Source organism: Cupressus sempervirens, chromosome 9, assembly GCF_028749045.1.
Source record: "Cupressus sempervirens isolate cs-2001-9-10 chromosome 9, ASM2874904v1, whole genome shotgun sequence".
Lineage (NCBI taxonomy): Eukaryota > Viridiplantae > Streptophyta > Pinopsida > Cupressales > Cupressaceae > Cupressus > Cupressus sempervirens.
In genome coordinates, this window is record NC_143126.1 from 579,672,135 (window position 1) to 579,680,196 (window position 8,062).

An 8,062-nucleotide genomic window follows, 5' to 3' on the forward strand; every position below is an offset into this window, starting at 1 on the left:
GTGGCTCGCTAGCTCCGTGATGTTACCATACTAAATGCTAACCGATCTCCACTATCCACTACCCTTCCATCACATTAACAAAAAATAAATTGCCTTTGCAATCGACATACGTCTCATTTTTGTTCAATAACAATTTTTGAAAAAGCCAATAAACCCCAGCAAAATTGCTCTCGACCAATCATAAATCTGAAATTAGCAACTAATAATTACATTTTCTTAATATAGCTACTTAAACCTTATGACACCTGCTGAGTACCAAAAAAGAAATAGGGTGCGTGTGAAAAAAAACATTAGTTCACTGCCTTTTAAAAAGGAAGGGACTAATAAGTTTTCTCACATAAATTATGCTAAATATTAATAGTGTTGCTTTGAAAGGGGAAAAATAAAGTAGCACACGAAAGTTCAATAGGCCAGTTATGTGGATAGCTAATACAGCTCCATAGCGTCAAGAATTCTCACAATGGATTTTGAATATCTTCATGCGAAAACCAATAAAGAAGTAATCGAAATCATAGCTATAAAGAAAGGGTGTGCTCTTCTTGATCTAGGTTTTAACAAAGGAGAATTGTAATGGACATTTGTTAATTTGAGTTTATCTTTAGAGAATTGGAATGGATTCCAACCCACAATTTCACGTGGGCATCACAGTGCTTCAATAGAGAAAGAAAATTAACTTGAGCCCTCTGCCTGTTTCTTCTCCTTCCTTTCACCCTAGAAAACATGTCATTTGATGTGGGCAACATGACCTTCCCATCTTCTTCACTATACTCAGCTCCTCCTTTTGTTAGGACCGAAGAAGAAGCTCCCCTTTTGGAAGAGCTAGGCATAAATACCCAGATGATATTTAAGAAAACAAGGAGCATACTAAACCCTTTTAAAGTGAAAACTGAGTTGCATGAAGATGCCAAGCTCTTAGGGCCCTTCATTATTTGTATGGCTTTGGGAGTGTGCCAGCTGCTCTCAAGGAATCTCCAATTCAGAGTAATTTTAGGTTGGGTATGTTTGGCCTCCTTTTTCCTCTATGTTGTGATCAACATGTTGGTTGGAAGAAATGGAAACCTAGATCTCTACAGATGCCTCAGTTTTGTGGGCTACTGTTTGTTGCCACTACTTTTGTTTTCTACTCTGTGCCTAATAATTCCCCAGACTTCAAGAATTGCTCTAATGGTCATGGCAGGAGTAACGGTCATTTGGTGCACAAGGACTTGCACAACTCTATTAGTGGCATTTACACCCTACGCCGACCAACAGCGAAGCCTGGTAGCTTATGCCTGCTGCTTGATTTTCACCCTCTTTTCTCTTCTTGTTGTTTTTTGACTGTTTAGTTTTGATTGCCTACATCCATGTATTTATTTGAGAGTTTCTTGTTGCGGTGTTTTAAATGGTACTCGATGGGTGCTTCCTTGTTCAATTATTAAAGATGTATTAGTTTTTTGTTAATAGTGATTATAGCACCCACATATGATGTGAGTTGCTTCTATTATATGTGCACAACATTGATTGTCCTACTCAATTGATTTGAAAAGAAGAATCATTGGTTAAATATGATCATGTACAATGAATTCTTCTGTTTAGAAATAATATTATTAAACTCAGGTCTGGACTCGAGAAATTTTTAGTGAATATGGTAAAAAAATGGATGGCTAAACCAAAATTAATGATTATAAAAAGGTTAATTCATTTTGCAACACAATTGGTTTCATACCCAGTGGTCTGGACTCGAGAAATTTTTAGTGAATATGGTAAAAAAATGGATGGCTAAACCAAAATTAATGATTATAAAAAGGTTAATTCATTTTGCAACACAATTGGTTTCATACCCAGTGAATTTTTTCATTTCCAGTTTTGGGTATAATAATCATAATTTTGGAATAGCACTTGTAAAAGATGAGAACTTGTAGGCTTTCAGAAGAATTTAAATATATAATATCCTTGAATTGTTGTTTTAATTTCCTTTCTGGGTTTCTTGATTGTTTTTCCTTTTATCGGTCTTCAACCATGCGTTGAATTTTTATTGCTTTCTAATTATTTGCACGCAATCTAGGGGGCCTGAACTTTGACAGTTCAATTAAGTGCCTTGCACTAGCTAATTTTTTAAGAAAATCTAGCAGGCATTTGCTAAGGAAATTCTCACAGCTTTAATGCATTTGATGTGTGAAATATATCTTCAGCATGGAGGGGCGATAATTCTAGAAGATTGAAACAACTACCATCAGTCAAGAGAGCTTCCTACATATGGAAGGTGGGATTATTAAGCCTGGCATTTTTTCTTTCTCAGTTTGATGGTCTGTTACTGTTAGAAGATAATGCACCCAAGATTCAACTTTTGGTGGTTTAGTGTGATGTTTAGAATTTATTCTGACCACGAGATTACTATCATGATGCTCAACCATCTAATAAACTTTATGTTTCCTGTTCATGCTCCTCTCCGGCCGCTGCAATTCTGTCACATTTAGATTGTGGAATTGTTTGGTCCTTTCTTGTGTCCTTATCTTTGATTCTTAGCCGACATATAAAGCACGACTAAGAAATTGCAGTTAACTCTAGACAGAAGAAAACGCCAAGGAGGGCATTAACCCTGAAGCCACGGGCAGTCCAAAATTTTGAAGATTTTATTATAGTTTTTCTTACACGCTCCTTCGAAGGAGTTGAGAATCATGATTATTTTGCATAATCTTCTTTCAGAGCAGGGTTAGTAAATCCAATTTAGGGTTCTGAGCAAGGAAGCAAAGTGTCTGGTGTCTTGAGCAGATGTTTGCAATAAAATAGATAGTTTTTCGAGTATAGAATTTTGGGTTTCGAGGCAAGGAAGCATTGGACTGAGGTTCCATGTTTTTTCCTGGGTCATTTATTTATATTCTTTATTTCTTCTAGCTAAAATCTTACACTGTGCAAAACGTAAAACGTATAACTACAAAACCGCCCATTAAATTATTTGTAAACCCAAAAAGGGTGGCTTCAATGAACTGAAAGGATGAAAAAGATTCACCTTCACTAGAGCCTGGTGATTCTCAAATAAATGAGATGTAGTGGTAGTTGAAACAGAGGTGTCATGGTCATAGATAGGTATAACAACTTAGGTTCAGGTACTGAAACAGATGACAAGTTGAAAGTAGTGCAAGTGTTTCATAAGGATAGTTTAGAACATAGACCCATGTTTGGAATGCTAACACAGGGAGGTTTTCTAATACCTTTCAAAGTTTTGGGGAACCTCCCAACATGCACTCCAAAAGGGTTTTGGAACTCTAGCTTCAGTAATCAGACAGAGAAATTAATCATCACACAGGGGCCAAATATGCTAGGTTACCCTCAAATTAATGCACCAAATTTGGAGGAGAGACATGGGTGTGCCGATCGGAAACAATATTAAGGAATCCTAAGGTGTAGGTAGACTCGATTAGTGAAGTATGCAAGAAAAGGAAAACTTGCTGTGAAATTATCAAAAATGATGTTTAAGGCTTTGGATATTGCTAATATTGAACAAGATCAAAATGTACAAAATCAAAATAACAAAAATGAAAGAGAATGCAACATTTATAGAACACCAGTTTCCAAAAACATCGAGGATAAACCTCAAACAATAGACAAAGTAGCAGCTAAGAAAAATGGGCTTACAAAAACATTCCATGATGAGGAGAAATTGCAGCATTAGTCAAGATTGCTTAGAAAGATGGAGGTTCAAGATGACAAATGAAGTTTTCACAAACTATCAAAACTTGGGACAATATTAGTAATTATTCAGCCCAATAGATGTGGAAGAAAATATTTTTGTAGAGTCTATGGACAATACACAAGATAGAGAGATCAAGGAAAGACAAGAGTAGCAAATGTAATTATCAAAGGAGTGAAAAATATCGAACAAATGAACACACTTGATCTTACAAGAGACTTCTCAAATAAGTATTGTTTTGGCAAGGCCAAATCTGCCAAGTATGGAGGGTTGGTAAGTTATTTGATGAAAGGGATAGGCTCATAAAAGTAGTTATGTCTGACATTCATTACAAGTGAAATTTGTTAAGCAAAAAAACAACTCGAGGGTTTCCCGTTTCTTCTTAGAGGAAGATTATCGTTCAAGTATGAGGCAGAAAGAGGATAGAAGGTTTGGTTTGAAGTGGCAAAAATTAGAGCAGCTCGAAATGAAGGTAAAAGGGCATGGTTGTTTAAAGGTAGAGATGTTATTTGCTCATTTTGGTCACCATTCGTAGACAAAACAACAAGTGGGCAGCAAAGATTTGGCAGGAAACTCTTCAAAAAGAAATTATGCAACAAGGTCAACACACATAGTGATAAAGAGTCAACTTCAATGTCAAAACAAATAAAAATCAAATTCTACTCAGGCTTCCTTTAGTTTTTTGGAACTATAGAGGTTATCCTTGGAGCTGTGGGCCTGGGGTAAGACCTATTGCGGAAGGTAGAGACATTGCTTGTCTCATAGAGACAAATGAGCATGGAGGAGTTAAGTGTCCCTTTTTTGAAGGATATTTGAAATTGGTAGTGTGCAATGGAGCAGCAAGTAATGGTAAAGGTCATAGATCTGTCATGGTTCTTGTAAGAGAAATAGAAGGGCTTTTCATTCAGTTGAAAAAGGGGATGCTAAGAAACAATTTATATGGTCTAAAATCTTAGAAAATAGTAACCTTAATAGGATTGCAACATGTTACTTTGCCCCTCAAGTGTCCAAAACTTATAAAAAGTGTTGTATAGACCAGAAAGACCCTTTTGAAAAAAGGATACTGTTGTGTTCTCACAGAAAGGTGATCTTATCCTTATTGGGGATTTTAATGTTAGGACTATAAGTAAACAATCTAGTATACTCAGCCATAAAGAAAATTGTAATCGTATTTGGCTCACAAAAGATAGAACATCACTGGAAAGAGTCTCAGAAGACATTGAAGGCTGTCACCATTTGGAGAAGAATTGCTTACTTTATTTGGTTCTTTTGATCTAATAATTTGTAATGGTTTATCAAGATCAAAGTTGAGTATTTTCACTTGCAACACTGACAATGTTGCAAAGTGTGGTATATAATGCAATATGGTTGCATAATTAATATGAGAGAATTGAGGAAGTTGCGATTGGTGAACACATGGGAGTTGAAGTCAAATCACAGACTAATGTGTGTTAATTTTTTGTGGGCAAAAAAGAAGCAGCTTGGGGATAAAACTTGGTGCTCTCAACAACCACTTTTATAGGGAAGAATTCTATTGACTCAAAAAAAATGATAATACTTTCATGGTCATGCTTGAGAGGCTTTCTGAGGAAGAGAAAATATATTTGCATAGTATCTATAGTCATGAGTTGACAAATTTGATTCATGAGGCTTTTTAACTAAGTTACCGTATTTGGCTTGGCAACCTGAAAGTCGTAAGTCAATTCACTATGTATGCTAAGTCGGTTCATATTAGGTTTGAATTCACAATTTGAAGGTAAAAGTCAATGGTAATTTGATTTTGCAGACCCGGGTCAAATATGGCTCCATTTTGCAGACATAGGTTAACGACAAAGGCACCATTCACCATTCACAGCAAAGGCACATAGTCACCATTCATGGTAGAAGCACAGGTTAATAAATAATTTAATAAATATCATAATCTAATAATAATATTTATATTTGTAATTCAATTTTTTGTTGATGGGATGCACCAGTCTAACTACTTAAGACGTTGCAAACACAACAGGTCTATGTGACTGCAATCAATCTCAGATTCTCAAATAGTGAAATGTATTTACTATTTCAATTTGTGAATCTAAGCGTATTATGCTATTATTTGTCTTTGAAGCCAAGTTGCATATAAAACTTAGACTATTTAGCCATTTATTTACATATGCAAATTTATTGTGTTAGTGTATTCTAAAGGTTCTTGTGAGGGGATCTTGAATTTTTATTTTTTCCACATCCAAATCAAAGAAATTTACTTTTTTTGTTGTTTACTATTTGTAGATTCTATCATTCTAGGAATTGCTGCAACTGTAAGTGATTCTGTTACCGGAAACCCCCACTTCAAAATTGACAGATGCTCCCCATTATGAAAATACATGGAAATAGTTCAACCAATTCCGGGTGGAGGAGGTTGTGTATGGATTTGTAGCCACTGCAAAGAGGAATTAAGTAGTTCCTGTAGTAGAGTGAAAGCACATTTGTGCTTTATTCCTTAGAAAGGCATTAAATTTTGTACAAGGAAGCCAAGAGTAAATAGAAATCTACCTAAAACCTTCCTTCCAAATCACATGGTCAACAAATACATTCAAGAACAAAAGAAAGCAGATGAAGCTACTGGAAGGGCAAGTGCTGGTCATCTATTGCAAAGTGGTAGGCCTTCAAAGCAAGGGAAAATCTCATTAATGTCTTCAACTTTTGTTATCAATAAACCACCGGCTGAGGGTCATCCATTTTTACATACTCCTCAACAACATCTTGTAAATAAAAAAAAAATGGGACCATTGGAAGCATCATTTCAAAATGAAGCTAGAGACCTTTCCAATCAAGCCATTACAAGATGTGAATATGCAAATGGACTATCATTTAATGTTGTTCGCTCACCATATTAGCAATACATGATGAGAGCAATTAATGAGGCTCCAAGTGGGTTCAAGGGCCCTTGTTATGAGAAGAAACACACGACTTTACTTGATGATGAGGTGGCCCGTATAGACGCTGCCATGCTACCCATCAAGGATTCATGACCCAAAATAGGTGTCACAATAGTATCAGATGGATGGAAAGATGCGAGGAATCATCCTTTGGTGAATGTTATTGCAGTGTCTACAAGAGGTGCAATTTTTTGAGAGTTGTTTATTGTGAAGGTCAGGTAAAGGACGATCCTTTCATTGAAAACATTCTCATCCAAGCCATTAACCAAGTTGGACCTCAAAATGTTGTTCAAGTAGTAACTGACAATGCAAAGAATTGTAGGGCTGCAAGCTTATTGGTTGAGAAGTGGTATGAACACATTTTTTGGACACCTTGTGTTGTGCACTCACCCAACCTAATGCTGCAAAAAATTGGCACTAAGGTTGAGTGGATTAAAAAATTGTATGAAGAAGTACAAGTTATCCAAATGTTTGTCATAAACCACCATATGACACAAGCCATATTTAGACAATTCTTAAAATTGGAGCTCTTGAAGGTAAGTTCAATTGTTTAAAAATCTAGTCGCATTAGTTTAGTAAACTTTTTATGTTTTTAAATTTAAATAGATTAGTTGATGTTAAATTTTTAATCTACTATTGTTTTGATCTTAAAATAGGTTGCTGAGACCCACTTTTCCTCCAACACTATTGTTTTGAGACACCTTATCAAAGTGAAGGAGGCATTGTTTAGAATGGTAACCAGTGCTAACTGGAGTGTATGGAGGCAATCTAATAATTTAAGGGCAGTTGTCATCAAGGAAAGGATATTATGAGACTCTTGGTGGGATTGTGTTGAGTACCTTCCGAAGTTCACTGAGCCTATATTGAGCATGATCCGATACCCTGACATGGATAGTCCTTTCTTGGGTGAGTTATATGATGGCATTGACTCCATGATTGAAGATATTAGAGCCATCATAAATGAGAAAGAGCAAGACCCTAATGAAAAGTTCTTCAAGGAGCTAAAAGTAATCATGGAAGAGAGATGGAATAAAATGACTGGCCTTTTGCATTGACCCCCAACAACACTAGAGTTGCTCTGTACAGAGATCTTGAAGTTTCTAAAGGGTACAAAGTAGCCCTCTGAAGACTCTTTGTAGAGCACCTAAAATTAGCAGTGAGGTCTAAATTTATGAGTTTTGCGAGCACCAATGATTGTGGTCTTGATGCTTTTAAAGACAAGAGCAATGCTAATGCTCATAAATAGTGGTACTTCCATGGACAAAAGTACCAACTCTTGCAGCCTGTTACAATCAAAATTTTATCACAACTAAGTTCTTTAATCTTAAGATTCTAATATGTAATTTCTTGTTCATAAATATAATAAATATTTAAAACTCTTCACTCTATAATTTCAAATTTGTAACTCTTGATAGTTTACTAGTTCATCATCATCTGAGAGAAATTGGAGCACATACTCCTTTATCCACTC

At 35.8% G+C, this 8,062-nt stretch overlaps 1 pseudogene; it reads left to right on the forward strand.

Annotated features, from left to right (window-relative positions):
- Positions 1-611: 611 nt before the first annotated feature.
- Positions 612-1,317, forward strand: LOC149539990 (uncharacterized; annotated as a pseudogene).
- Positions 1,318-8,062: the final 6,745 nt, after the last annotated feature.